The sequence below is a fragment of the Rhipicephalus microplus genome, chromosome X (assembly GCF_043290135.1).
Source record: "Rhipicephalus microplus isolate Deutch F79 chromosome X, USDA_Rmic, whole genome shotgun sequence".
Taxonomy (NCBI): Eukaryota; Metazoa; Arthropoda; class Arachnida; order Ixodida; family Ixodidae; genus Rhipicephalus; species Rhipicephalus microplus.
In genome coordinates, this window is record NC_134710.1 from 177900811 (window position 1) to 177913991 (window position 13181).

The 13181-nt window shown below is 48.8% G+C and overlaps 1 protein-coding gene across 2 annotated transcripts in view; it reads left to right on the forward strand.

The window, feature by feature from the left end:
• The window catches only part of LOC119176960 (serine/threonine-protein kinase H1 homolog), a 38117-nt gene extending 36156 nt beyond the window's left edge, over window positions 1-1961 (forward strand). For both annotated transcript variants that reach the window (XR_012887118.1, XR_012887119.1), the window contains exon 4: window positions 570-1961. The gene's annotated coding sequence lies outside the window, so the exon portion shown is untranslated. The remainder of the gene's footprint in view (window positions 1-569) is intronic.
• Window positions 1962-13181: the final 11220 nt, after the last annotated feature.

The window sequence follows — 13181 nt, forward strand, 5'->3', positions numbered from 1 at the left end:
CAGAGTGGCTGGCGAACCGAGCAGCGCAGGACGTTCGGCCTGACGGGACCAAAACGAACCGAGCTGGTGCTACCAGACTAGCCGGGTCGAACTTGGCGGTTGTGCGATAAAAGTACACAAGGCATGTGCCGCTTTTAAAGGCCGCTGATAACGCACCAAAAACGTCAGAAGTCTCAAAACAGACATCAGCGACGATATATTTAGACATGCCACCTCGAGTGACAAGATAAGTGGTGTAACTGAAAGCATCTATGAATATGAAGCCGTGTCGCATCGTGTAAATAAGTAAAACAATAATTGAACCCAGAAATAGAAACACGAGAGAGTAGGGTGGCATCATACGTGACAAAACAAATACCATACGCACCCGTCCAGCACACACTGAAATACTGAAATCACAAAACGAAAGTTAATGAGTCACTGTGGTCATTATACAAACAATGGAACATGCGATGTTAATGCAGCATATATATATATATATATATATATATATATATATATATATATATTGTGTGTGAAAAGCAACGTTCTAAGTTCTCATTGCTTGGCCCCTTGTGTTCTCGTTTCAGGCGGACTTTGGACAACCGCGCACCTGACGAACCCTCTCGCGCACGCGACTGCAGGGGGATGCATGTTTTTGTTTGTATATTTTTCTATTTATATTTATATTGCTCTTTTTATGAGCCACCACTTGACAATGGCTGGTGTCGGAAGTGTGTATGTGAGCCTGCTGTCGTGTTTTCTCCGTCTGCGGAGCGTTATTTGGATGCGGCTCAGCTTGATTATATACATTTTAGTGTTTTATTAGCACTACTTCCGCCACTAGTCGGCACAGATAGCTATGCGAACAAAAGGCGTATTTCTATTTTTACTCAAAAACTTTTACCTACTTTGACTCGCTACTGTGTTGCACGTTTATGTATTTATGTATATTTATACAAATATATATATAGTTAATGTAGTATGTATACACAGATATATCAATGTATGTACAGGCGTGAGCATGAGTGTGCAGATCACGGGATCGCGTGGCCGAAGGCATCGACGCGCCATCTGGCGACGAGACGCCTGCTGCGGTGTGCATGTGCGTTCTGTCGTATCAGTTGGCCTCTCATGTCGCTCTCTCCGACGCGCTCGTTGCCAAAACAACTGGGTGTTGCTGTCCTTGCTCCAACAAACTGGTGCCTTTATTTTTCTTTTTTTTTTTACATAGCGGCTGCAACGGCGCCGGTTCCGGCGCCTGGCTCGTGTCGTGGTTTATACCGGTTTACTAGGATCACAAGCGTAGCCAGCCTCCCAAAACCTGACGAAGCCTACCACACAAAGTTAAGTTTTCTTAGCTTAGCTTGCCTGTGCAGCGTTAGGCTAAGTTGAACCTAAAGGAGGCTAGTTAGGATGAAACAAGCGCAATAAGTACGAATACGCACTAAAAATTAGTTTTATGACTAATTAGACATAATTAGATTAATGAGGCTAGGTTCGGTGATTAGTAATTAGTATCGTCTTCAGCTAGGACACTCTGAGGTCATAAAATTCTACTTCAATTACTTTAATTGCGTTTTACTGGAACTTGTATAATTACACCTAATTCTAATTAGACTAGTTATATGGCGCTATACTCAACCACACTCTGCCAGATTTTTCTATGCTTATTTTTGCCCTACATCATTAGCTTAGTTATGCATATTTAGCCTAATTATGCCACATGTAACTGCAGTGTGTTTCGTGTGGGATTGAATATTAAACTAATCAACCAATCTTAACTGGTACGCTTCTTAACTTACACTAATGAGACATACGCCCCGCCGCGGTGGTCTAGTGACTAAGGTACTCGGCTGCTGACCCGCAGGGCGCGGGTTCGAATCCCGGCTGCGGCGGCTGCATTTCCGATGGAAGCGGAAATGTTGTAGGCCCGTGTGCTCAGATTTGGGGGCACGTTAGAGAACCCCAGGTGGTCGAAATTTCCGGAGCCCTCCACAGCGGCGTCTCTCATAATCATATGGTGGTTTTGGGACGTTAAACCCCACATATCAATCAATCAATCAATCAATCAATCAATCAAATCACTAATGAGACATAAATGAGCTTGAGTGACATAGTGTCAGGAGTATTTAGTATCTTCTAGGGTTCGGCGCCTCGAGGCTAATGGGAGAAATCGACTTGGATTAATTAACCGCGATAAAATCTGCCTTATTTGGGCTAACTTTGTTCGGCTAAATAAAATGATAGCTTGATCAACTATGCATAATTGGATTTGACTTGTACATGTGATTTTCTCGACCCATCTATGCGCGTCGAAGTTTTACTACGCTTAACGTAAAAACAGCAACCTGGACTGGGCTGAAGCTTACTTACTACCGAATTCATCAGGTGATACTGCGCTCAACTAGGCTGGATTAGATTTGGTTACACTGACATTCACTTAACTATATAGGCTCATTTAAGCTCAACTTGGCCTAACGCGACAAAGGCAAGCTGAGCTGAGAAAATCTAATTTTGTGTGCTTGGCTTCATCAGGTTTTGCGAGGCTGGCTACGGTTATGAGTCAACCGGCATAAATAACTACGTCATACCGGTGCTGGACCCGACACCGTCGCAGCCTCTACGTTGAAAACAAAACCGGCACGAATTCGATGGAGTAAAGACAGTGGCACCCAGGTGTCGTTTTGGCTACTAGCTCGTCGGAGAGAGCGACATGAAAGGCCAACCGATGCGACGGGACGCGCATGCGCACCACAGAAGGCGTCTCGTCACTATAGATAGCGCGATCCCGCGTTTTGCACACTTATGTTCACGCCTGTATAAGTACAACGACACCTCTGTGTTTTTAATTACTGACAACGACGATTGTCTGCTGTATTATTATCGTGCACTTTTTGTGTGGTTGCAAAGCATTTCTTTTATTAGCCTGCAGCGGGTGCCATTGTGTCGTCGCAAGAATGGCAATATGTTGACGCGGCAGCATTTTGGTGCTGAAATACTGTGCCACGCCCTGTGGACTCTGTTAAGTCTTTGGCATGTTTATCTTGACAGCCCGGGCTATATACATATCAATTCTATAAGCACCCGACAAGCAGCATGCTGAGCATGCTGTGCTATAAAATGTTATGTTTTGTCATATAAAGTTTTTTGTTTATATATGCATATCGTTAATATCGTTTATATATGCATACTTCTTTTAACATACGAGTTTTCTTTAGTATCTCACATTCTCTCTTTCCTTTTTGGTAGCGTTGTTGTTGGGGAGAGCTGGTCATAATATATATATATATATATATATATATATATATATATATATATATATATATATATATATATATAATTAACTAGCCCACGTTTAAATTGACATAGATACCCAATAAAGTGGCTGGGGGAATAGCTGTCGTGGTAGCTCAGTGGTAGAGCATCGAATGCGTTATTCGAAGGTCGCAGGTTCGGATCCTGCCCATGGAAAGTTATTTTTCACCCACTTTTCTTTCTTCTCCTTTACATTACAATTGGCCTAATAACTTCCCCTATACCTTCCTTGGCATTATTGTCTGTTAGATCTCATTAATATTGTGTAAAAGACGAAAAACGAGCCCTTAAGTATTCACTTGTTTCTCTTATTCATTAACGAGGGTCTCGTACTGGCAGACTTGGCGCCTCTAGGTTGTATACGGGGGACTATTAATCAGCTGCCAGTTATTAATAAGTTCACGTGCTACGTGACGCCAAACAGGCTCATAAAGAGTGTACCACACTCGCCGCCATGGCTACTAGTGGCGCTTACTGACATTCCCACGTTTAAATTGACATAGATACCCAGTGAAGTGGCTGGGGGGATAGCTGTCGTGGTAGCTCAAGTGGTAGAGCATCGAACGCGTTATTCGAAGGTCGCAGGTTCGGATCCTGCCCACGGCAAGTTATCTTTTCACCCACTTTTCTTTCTTGTCATTTACATTACAATTGGCCAAATAACTTTCCCTATACCTTTCTTGGCATTATTGTCTGTTAGATCTCATTCATATTGTGTGAAAACACAGAAAAACGAGCATCACGTCTGCCAGGTGAAAGCCGCAGCTATGAAAGTGCGAAAGGGGGATAATTGTTCTAAGGGCTCGTTTATTCCTTACAAAATCAACTGCCAATTAAGCCAAATGAATCGTTGCGGACATTGTTCGTTGATTTTTATAGCGCAGCTGTTAGGCGCCCGTTCATGCTCTTAGCGGCATCGCCATTGCCGTTGGTGGCGCAACTGATAGACATGAAGAAGTAACAGGCATGAAAACATGAAAAGTAAAAATAAACAGTGCATAATGGGAATTGAACCCGTGCTTTTTCCATGACAGCAGAGTATTCTATTACATAGCGCAATGGTCCTTCAAACTTTCTTGCAAAAATATCCTCATATCGGGCAAGGAATCGCGTTGATCTATATGATGTACCGTGGCAGAAAACAACAACAATGATCACACAATTCCAACCGCGCAACGAGCGTGTGATTTGCACTTACTGTAAAATGCTCAGCCATCATTCTACATTGCCATCACCTAAACGCAACGTCAACAAAGTGCACGTAAGATACCTTGAAGACACGTGTCTAGAGGGTACCTGGCGTATCTGCATAATGACGAATAATGACGTAGTGAATGCTGTCCTACTTCACGGAAACAATTTGATTTATGGCCCCGCGGAAAACATCAAACGCCGGATCGGCCGTGCCCGGTCCCGATTATAGGCTCGTGAGAACGCTGTCGGTTCGTTGAATACGACTTGCACACCGCCGCGGTTGTTTCTTGAGAAACACCACAATTAGAAGCCCATTTTGTGTGGCTCGTGAATTTGGTTGAACCTATCACCACAGATCTCGCTCATATGCTCTGGCGTTGCTCCACGTTGCGCTGCGACAAGGAAAATACTGAAGAAAGGTGGGACGCAGAATCAGGCAGTCCAACATTGTTCACCTTTTCGGTCGGTGTCAACATAGCGATAGCAGTAGCACGTGTTGCTTCCCAATAAACTTCCCGTTACTTCAATTATCACTCCCTAACGGTGAAGCAGAAACCTTTTTTTAGTTGTGGCAGAGTAAGGAAAAACTCTTTTTCCGCTTTTTCCGATAAAAGTAAGGCGCTTAAAGTTAACGACTAACTTCTCTAATGTTGTGTGTAGCTTAGAAAAAAATGTACTTGAATTATGTGGCCAGGCAAAGGCGAGAAAAGTGTCAAAAATGGGCGGTCTACTCGCTAAAGCATTCGTTCCCCGCCAACGTCCATAGGCTACGCTGGTGCACAAAAGCAGAAGCCGTCCAGCAACTATGCAGACAGTGAAAGGATCTACAGAGGGGCACTTATGGGGAATCTAAGGGGCCCGGGAAGCGGCTGAAAGGCTGTAGGTATTTCGGTCCCAACGTAGGTGTGGCCCGCTTCGCACTAGGACAATTAGCGCGACTTATTGGACACTATTAAAGTTCTTTAATTTATGATCCATGGTTCTTTTCTTTTCATGTTCACGATCGACTTATAGGGACGGTTAATCACTCTCCTGTGGTAAAGATATGCTTTGAACCGCCATTGTTTCTTCGAAGCACAAATTTTGAATGTAGCGAAGCCTCCGAACTATGAAATGGGTCGAACTCTTGCGTACCTTCTAGTGGGGCTACCCAACTCTTGCGTACCTTCTAGTGGGAGCCCGTGCTTTGCTGTGACTGTCGCCATTGCATATTCTCGCTCGTTGCCGGCTAATAAACGCCTTAACAATTTGGTGGAGAGTGCTGCGATCCCTGTCTATGCCTTTGGAGCTACGATCACGTACCCTGCCATCTACTATGTACCAAGACGCTTCTCAGCAAACGCCTCCTCCAATGCCACCCCCTTGTCCCGGTGTCCCCAGAATCCGCGATCCACCCATCTTCACTGGCGCTGATGGCACTGACGTGGAGGACTGGCTCGCCATTTACGACCGCGTGAGCGTCCCCAACAAATGGGACGAGGACGGCAAGCTGACAAACTTGGTGTTTTACCTTGCCGGTGTCGCCAGTTTGTGGTACAACAACCACGCGTCCGATTTTGCCACCTGGTCCGATTTCAAGACCGCAATCGTCAACGTCTTCGGCCGCCCTGCTGTTCGCAAGCTGCAAGCCGAGCAGCGCTTGCGTGAACGTGCTCAGGAGGCTGGTGAGTCATTCACCAGCTATATTGAAGATGTCCTGGACCTATGCAACAAATCCAATCACACCATGTCCGAGTCTGACAAGATCCGAAACATCATGAAAGGCATCGACGATGATGCCTTCACGATGCTGCTCGCCAAAAACCCCGGCACGGTGGCTGAGGTCATCACACTGTGCCAGAGCTACGAGGAGCTCCGCCGGCAGCGTTCGATGACCCGACGCTCCCCACCACGAGCTGCAACACTTGCTGGCTTGGAGGCCAGTTGTGACCAAGTGGCGTTGATGGCAGAACTGAAGTCCTTTATCCGTGAGGAAATCGCGCGTCAGTTCTCCCTCCTGCCCTTTTCCCACCAACCTGCTGTTCAACAATCGGCTACTACCCTTCTACCTCCCATCCGCCGAGCGATTGAACAGGAAATAGCGGAGGTAATGCCTGCTTACCACCCCCAACAGCCTCCGGCTCCTGCGTCCCTGAGTTACGCGCAAGTGGTCGCCAGGCCACCCCAAGTCGTTCAAGCACCCGCCCCTCTGACCTACGCTGAAGCTGCTGCACGACCTCCGTCCGTTGCAGCGGGTATGCCCGCTACGTATGTTGACGTAACCCCTCAGCCTCAGCTTCAGTCCACCATGCAGCCACCGTTCCGTCCATCAGCCCTTGCGACATGGGTGAGACCTACCCCGGTGAACAGATGGCGCACACCCGACAACCGGCCCATCTGCTTTGCCTGCGGTTACGCCGGTCACGTGGCCCGTTATTGCCATCGCGTACAGCCGGCTCCAATTTCTTCACCTGTTGCTGGCCAACTCAGCCGTCCTTATCGCGAAGAACCGCCGTCTATGCCCCCTCGATCTCGCCCAGGTCCGTCTCGAAGATCACCGTCTCCACGACGCCGTTCCCTGTCTCCCATGCGGCCAAGTGCGGCATCTCATGAGCGGGAAAACTAGTCGTCGCAGTCCCTGAGGCAAGGACTGCGACGCTATCGCAATGTGAAAGCCCTCAGAGCAGCCCCTCGAATGTCATTGACGTGCTTGTGGACGGTGTTTGTGCATCGGCTCTTATTGACACTGGAGCTGCCGTATCAGTTATGGACGAAAAACTCTGCCGCTTACTTCGAAAAGTGACGACGCCACTTTCTGGGTTATCCCTTCGTACTGCGAGTTTGCACCGGATTCATCCTACAGCAGGGTGCACAGCTCGCGTTGTCATCCAGGACGTTCTGTATGTCGCCCAGTTCATCGTCATTCAGGCATGCTCTCATGACGTCATCCTGGGATGGGACTTTCTCTCCCGCCATGACGCCGTCATCCATTGTGCCGCTGCCGAAATTGAGCTCTCACCCTTCTCGCATTTGACGCCAGAAGACAGTCCCCCGACACTGAGCAAGATTCTAACGAGAGACGATACAACAGTGCCTCCAAACTCGACGACGGCTGTGTCTGTCTACTGCGCTGGTCTCTCCGACACCATTGGACTTGTTTCGCCATCTGACCGCGCTTGCAGCAGGAAAGGGTTGCTAGTACCTTTCGCGACCGTGCAGGTCAACCAGGGCAACACTGCTATTTTTGTAACCAACCCGTTCCCGTACGCTGTTACCTTGCTTCGAGGGGAATGTCTCGGCAGAGTGGAACCAGTCGACGACGCACAAGTCCTGGACGTACCCGATGACACGCGCGCTCCCAGGTCGTGTACCATCAATGCTGTTTCCACTTCTGATTCGTCGTCTGCTGATGTATTTGGCCCCTCCATCGCTGACAACCTTACGGCCGTACAGCGTTCCCAACTTCTGGACCTGTTACAAGAATATCGTTCTTCTTTCGATGTCGGGCGAAGTTCTCTCGGTCGCACGTCCGTTGTTACGCATCGCATCGACACTGGTGACCATCCACCTTTACGGCAACGTCCATATCGCGTGTCGCCTGCTGAACGTCGAGTAATTAATGATCAGGTTGACGATATGCTCCGACGCGACGTTATTCGGCCCTCCGACGTCCATGGGCGTCTCCTGTTGTTCTTGTTGCGAAGAAAGACGGTTCTGTGCGGTTCTGTGTAGACTACAGACGGCTCAATAAGATCACTCGCAAGGATGTTTATCCACTGCCACGCATCGATGACGCGATTGACAGCCTTCATGGAGCCGATTTTTTTTCTTCTCTCGATCTGCGCTCGGGGTACTGGCAAGTACCCATGGCTGACGACGCTCGACCAAAGACCGCCTTCGTCACGCCAGACGGCTTGTACGAGTTTAACGTCATGCCGTTTGGTCTATGTAATGCACCTGCGACCTTTGAGCGCATGATGGACACCATTCTGCGCAACTTGAAATGGTACACGTGCTTGTGTTACCTCGACGATGTCATTGTCTTTGCTCCGGATTTCTCCACGCATCTCCAACGTCTGAAAGAAGTTTTCGCACGTGTGAGCAATGCCGGCTTACAACTAAATCTGAAAAAGTGCCGCTTTGCAGCACGGCAACTCACCATACTGGGGTACGTCGTGTCCAAAGACGGCATTCTTCCTGATCCTGCCAAGCTTCAGGCCGTGGCCGAATTCCCCAAACCTGCATCTGTCAAAGAACTGCGTAGTTTCGTGGGCCTGTGCTCATACTTCCGACGCTTCATACGAAATTTCGCCACGATCATATCACCGCTGACGAAGCTCCTTGGAAGCAACGGGCCCTTCAATTCGTGGTCATCCGAGTGCGACGACGCGTTCGCGAAGCTCCGCCATTTGTTGACGTCGCCTCCCATTCTACGCCACTACGACCCTACAGCCCCAACGGAGGTGCACACGGACGCCAGCGGAGTAGGCCTCGGCGCTGTCCTGGCGCAGCGAAAACCCGGATTCCCTGAATATGTCGTAGCATATGCAAGCCGTACGCTCACGAGAGCCGAGAAAAACTACACCGTCACGGAGAAAGAGTGCCTGGCGATCGTCTGGGCTCTTACAAAGTTTCGACCTTATTTGTATGGTCGCCCATTCGATGTCGTCACCGACCATCATGCACTATGCTGGCTTTCATCATTGAAGGATCCCTCAGGCCGTCTCGCCCGTTGGGCTCTTCGCTTACAAGACTACGATATCCGCGTGCTGTACCGCAACGGACGCCAGCATGCTGACGCCGACGCCCTCTCGCGCTCCCCTCTGCCTGAAGGTGATGTGCTCTGCTCAGTATCCTCGGCTGCTGTTTCTGCCATTGATGTTGTCATCATCGCTACCGAACAGCGAAAGGATAATTGGATCGGCCCGCTCATCGACATGCTCTCTGACCCATCCGCAACGCCATCCACGCGTGCATTGCGTCGTCAAGCTCACCATTTCGCCATTCGTGACGGCCTCCTACACCGACGCAATTACGACGCCGACGGCCGGCAGTGGTTACTCGTGATACCCCGCAGTCTGCGGTCAGAGATATGTGAATCATTCCATTCTGATCCGCAATGCGCGCACTCTGGGGTATTCAAAACCTACCATCGCATTCGACAACGCTACTTCTGGCGCGGGATGTACCGCTATGTGCAGCAGTTCGTTCGCTCTTGCCTCACTTGCCAACGCCGTAAACCGTCAGCCCACATGTCGCACGCCAGTCTACAACCGTTACCTTGCCCTGACCGTCCCTTTGGGCGCGTAGGTATCGATTTGTATGGACCACTTCCTCTGACGTCGGCTGGTAACCGCTGGGCCATCGTTGCCGTTGACCATTTAACGCGATACGCCGAAACCGCCGCTCTCCCTGCGGCTGCTGCGCGCGATGTTGCGTCCTTCCTGCTGCATCGATTTATACTGCGCCACGGACCACCCCAAGAGCTTCTCAGCGATCGAGGCCGTGTCTTCTTGTCGGAAGTCGTCGAAGCCATTCTGACGGAGTGCCATTCTGTCCACCGCAAAACTACTGCTTACCACCCACAGACGAATGGCCTCACCGAACGCTTTAACCGCACCCTCGGCGACATGCTTTCTATGTACGTCGCTGCCAACCACACTAATTGGGATAATATACTGCCCTTCGTCACCTACGCCTACAACACCGCCCCTCAGAGCACGACTGGTTTTTCACCTTTCTACTTGCTGTACGGAAGGCACCCGTCGCACACCATGGACACGATACTCCCGTACACGCCGGATCCATCTGAGTGTACACCTATTTCCGAGACAGCCAGGCTTGCTGAAGAGTGTCGCGAGCTTGCCAAGACTTTTACGACGCAAGATCAAGAGCGGCAGAAGAGTATCCGCGATGGCTCCACCAATTCTGAGCCCATGTTCCTTCCTGGTGCGCTTGTATGGCTCTCGACCCCAACCTCTGCCGCTGGCCCCTCTTCCAAACTACGTCCCAAATACGAAGGCCCCTACCGTGTCATCGAGCGCACCTCACCCGTCAACTATCTGATCGAACCCGTTGAACAATCTTCGGACATGCGCCGCCGTGGGCGAGACATCGTCAACGTGGAGCGCCTGAAGGCTTATTATGACCCGCTAATAATAACAAGCTGTTAGGTCGCCAGGCGGCTCCCTCTTCGACCCCGGGGTAATTGTAGCGAAGCCTCCGAACTATGAAATGGGTCGAACTCTTGCGTACCTTCTAGTGGGGCTACCCAACAAGGACGCCGCTCGCGCTGGGAGCCCGTGCTTTGCTGTGACTGTCGCCATTGCATATTCTCGCTCGTTGCCGGCTAATAAACGCCTTAACATGAAATATATGTTCTAAACGCGAACTCGATTTTATTTCCTTCCGATAAAGGCAGTAGCAACAGATTTCGCACACTGTGAGAATCCGATGTAACGCGAGGCAGTCAGCGAGGCGCTGCCTATCCCACAGTATGGCTACTTTTTTAGTGTTGTGAGAAATGGTGTACGTTCATAACTGATTTTAAGGCGCTAAACAACAAAAGAGGACGTCCCACTCTGTAATGGCGCTCTGTTACGTGTACTTTTTTGTGTTTGCGTTTTTTTTAAATTAAGATCAATTATATCTCACACTGTTTGGCTTCAATGTTCAGATGGTGTATCAAAATGGTTCGTGGAAATTGTCTAGTCATGCGCGTGTCGTGGACTTACCAGGCATGCCGACTACTTTGGTGCCTACAGAATAGAATATAGCAGAGTTAGTGTCGGCACTGACGTGGTAGCACAGACGTCAGTTTCATCAAAAGGAAGTACACGCTACGGTGCGATGATGTGCACTTCCACAGTAGCGTTCGTCGGTGCAATCCCATACGAGGTTGAGAACTGCTAGACAATACAATAACAATCTTACTCATAGCGGTACACACATAATGCTTGTTTTATAGTTATAAAAGCAGATAACCAACACAGTGACCACAATTGACGCTGGAAAAACATCGACGCCCCCACCCCACCACCCCCAAACGGCTGACGTGATACATCTGTACCCGAATCGAGTCTTTGGTTGCTCAGGGTTTCTGCGCCATGTTTCGCTGTGTTTGACTGTGATCATAATAATTTTGGCATTTTACGTCCCAAAACTACAGTGTGATTATGAGATACGGGGCAGTAGAGGGCTCCTGACATTTCAAACACCTGAGGTTATTTAACGTGCACCTGAATTTAAGCATACGGGCCTCTGAAATTCCGCCTCCATCAACATGCGACTGGCATCGCATATATTTTAGTAGAGCGCTAAACTATACAGCGGCGGTCCCGTTTGACGGTGAGATATACATTAGTCTACAAATATAATAAACGGTATTTTTTCCTACTCGTTAAACCATGCAACGGTTCTTATGAAATATTCAGTGTCTCTTTGGACTGTTCCTGGATGTGTTGTACCTGCTGGTGTAAAACAGGGCGATTGAATCATTACGTGGATTGTTTATTCCGCTGCCCTGTGTAAGAGGCAAGTGATATTGACACCATCGTGGATGTTTTTTAGGTGTCGCAGCATTTGAACATTTGGCGAAGAGCATCGGCGGGATGCTTCTTTACGAGCCATTATTGATGAACTGGAGTCAACTTTTTGTGACGCGTATCGACGAATGTTTCTGGTCAAAAACGGGATCCTATACCGCTGTAACCTTTATTATTCCTGCTCTGACTTCCTGTCATCCCGTCACACCTTCGTTCGACTGTCCCCTTCATGACTCTCCCATGGCTGGCCACGTGGGTATTTCCCACACATATGGCCGGGCACGGCGTCATTCTTTTCTTTTTTTTCGACCTGGACTTGCCCGTTCTATTCGAGAACATGTCGCCACTTGTGAGACCTGCCAGCGCCGCAGAACGTCGCCTGCGCGCCCTTCCATCTGAATACCTTCAGACGATCGACGTTCCCACTAAGCCTTTTTTTCGAGTATTGTTCCGCTACCGTCATTGAGAACTTTTTGTTGTACGACGCGACTTCAGTGCGCGGAGCTTCACGCCAACTTCTCACTGACAGTGGCCGCACCTTCCTCTCAGCTGTCGTGGAAGAAATCCTGTGGTCTTGCACAAGTTTACGACTTTGTACCATCTCCAGACGAATGGCTTCTTGGAGTCGTCCATGTGGCACGCCTCGAGCGGTTTCATGCGTGAACCTGAAGACTGTATTTTGTTGTTGTTGCCGTGCTTTATTGCTTGTACTTATTGTTTATTTTCTTACTTTATTGTTGTAGTTTATTCTTTCGTTAATGCATCAGGACGATGCCTTTTCAGAGGAGGGCAAAGCCTCGTTCCTCCTTCAAGTTTTCTTATCGCCCCATTACACTGCTAGTAATTCTGAGCGAAAACCACCCATGCGGTGTTCTAGGAGCTTCAGGACTGTAGTAGATCATTTTGTTGAAATTACGCCCACTTCGCGAACATTACAAGTTATACTGGAACCTACGCTAGAATTTTCCATGGCACGCATATAATTAATTGCCGACGCGCTTCACCACTTGTCAGTTGATCGACAGCCGACGATTTGTTCGCCGCTATCAATCAGTGCGAGATTCTTGATGTAGTGAGACTTTCCTTTTAAGTGTCCAGAAGTTCGACCCAAATAAACAGTTTCACTTTCGACCTGCTGTCTGCTCCCTTCGTCACATCACGAATCTG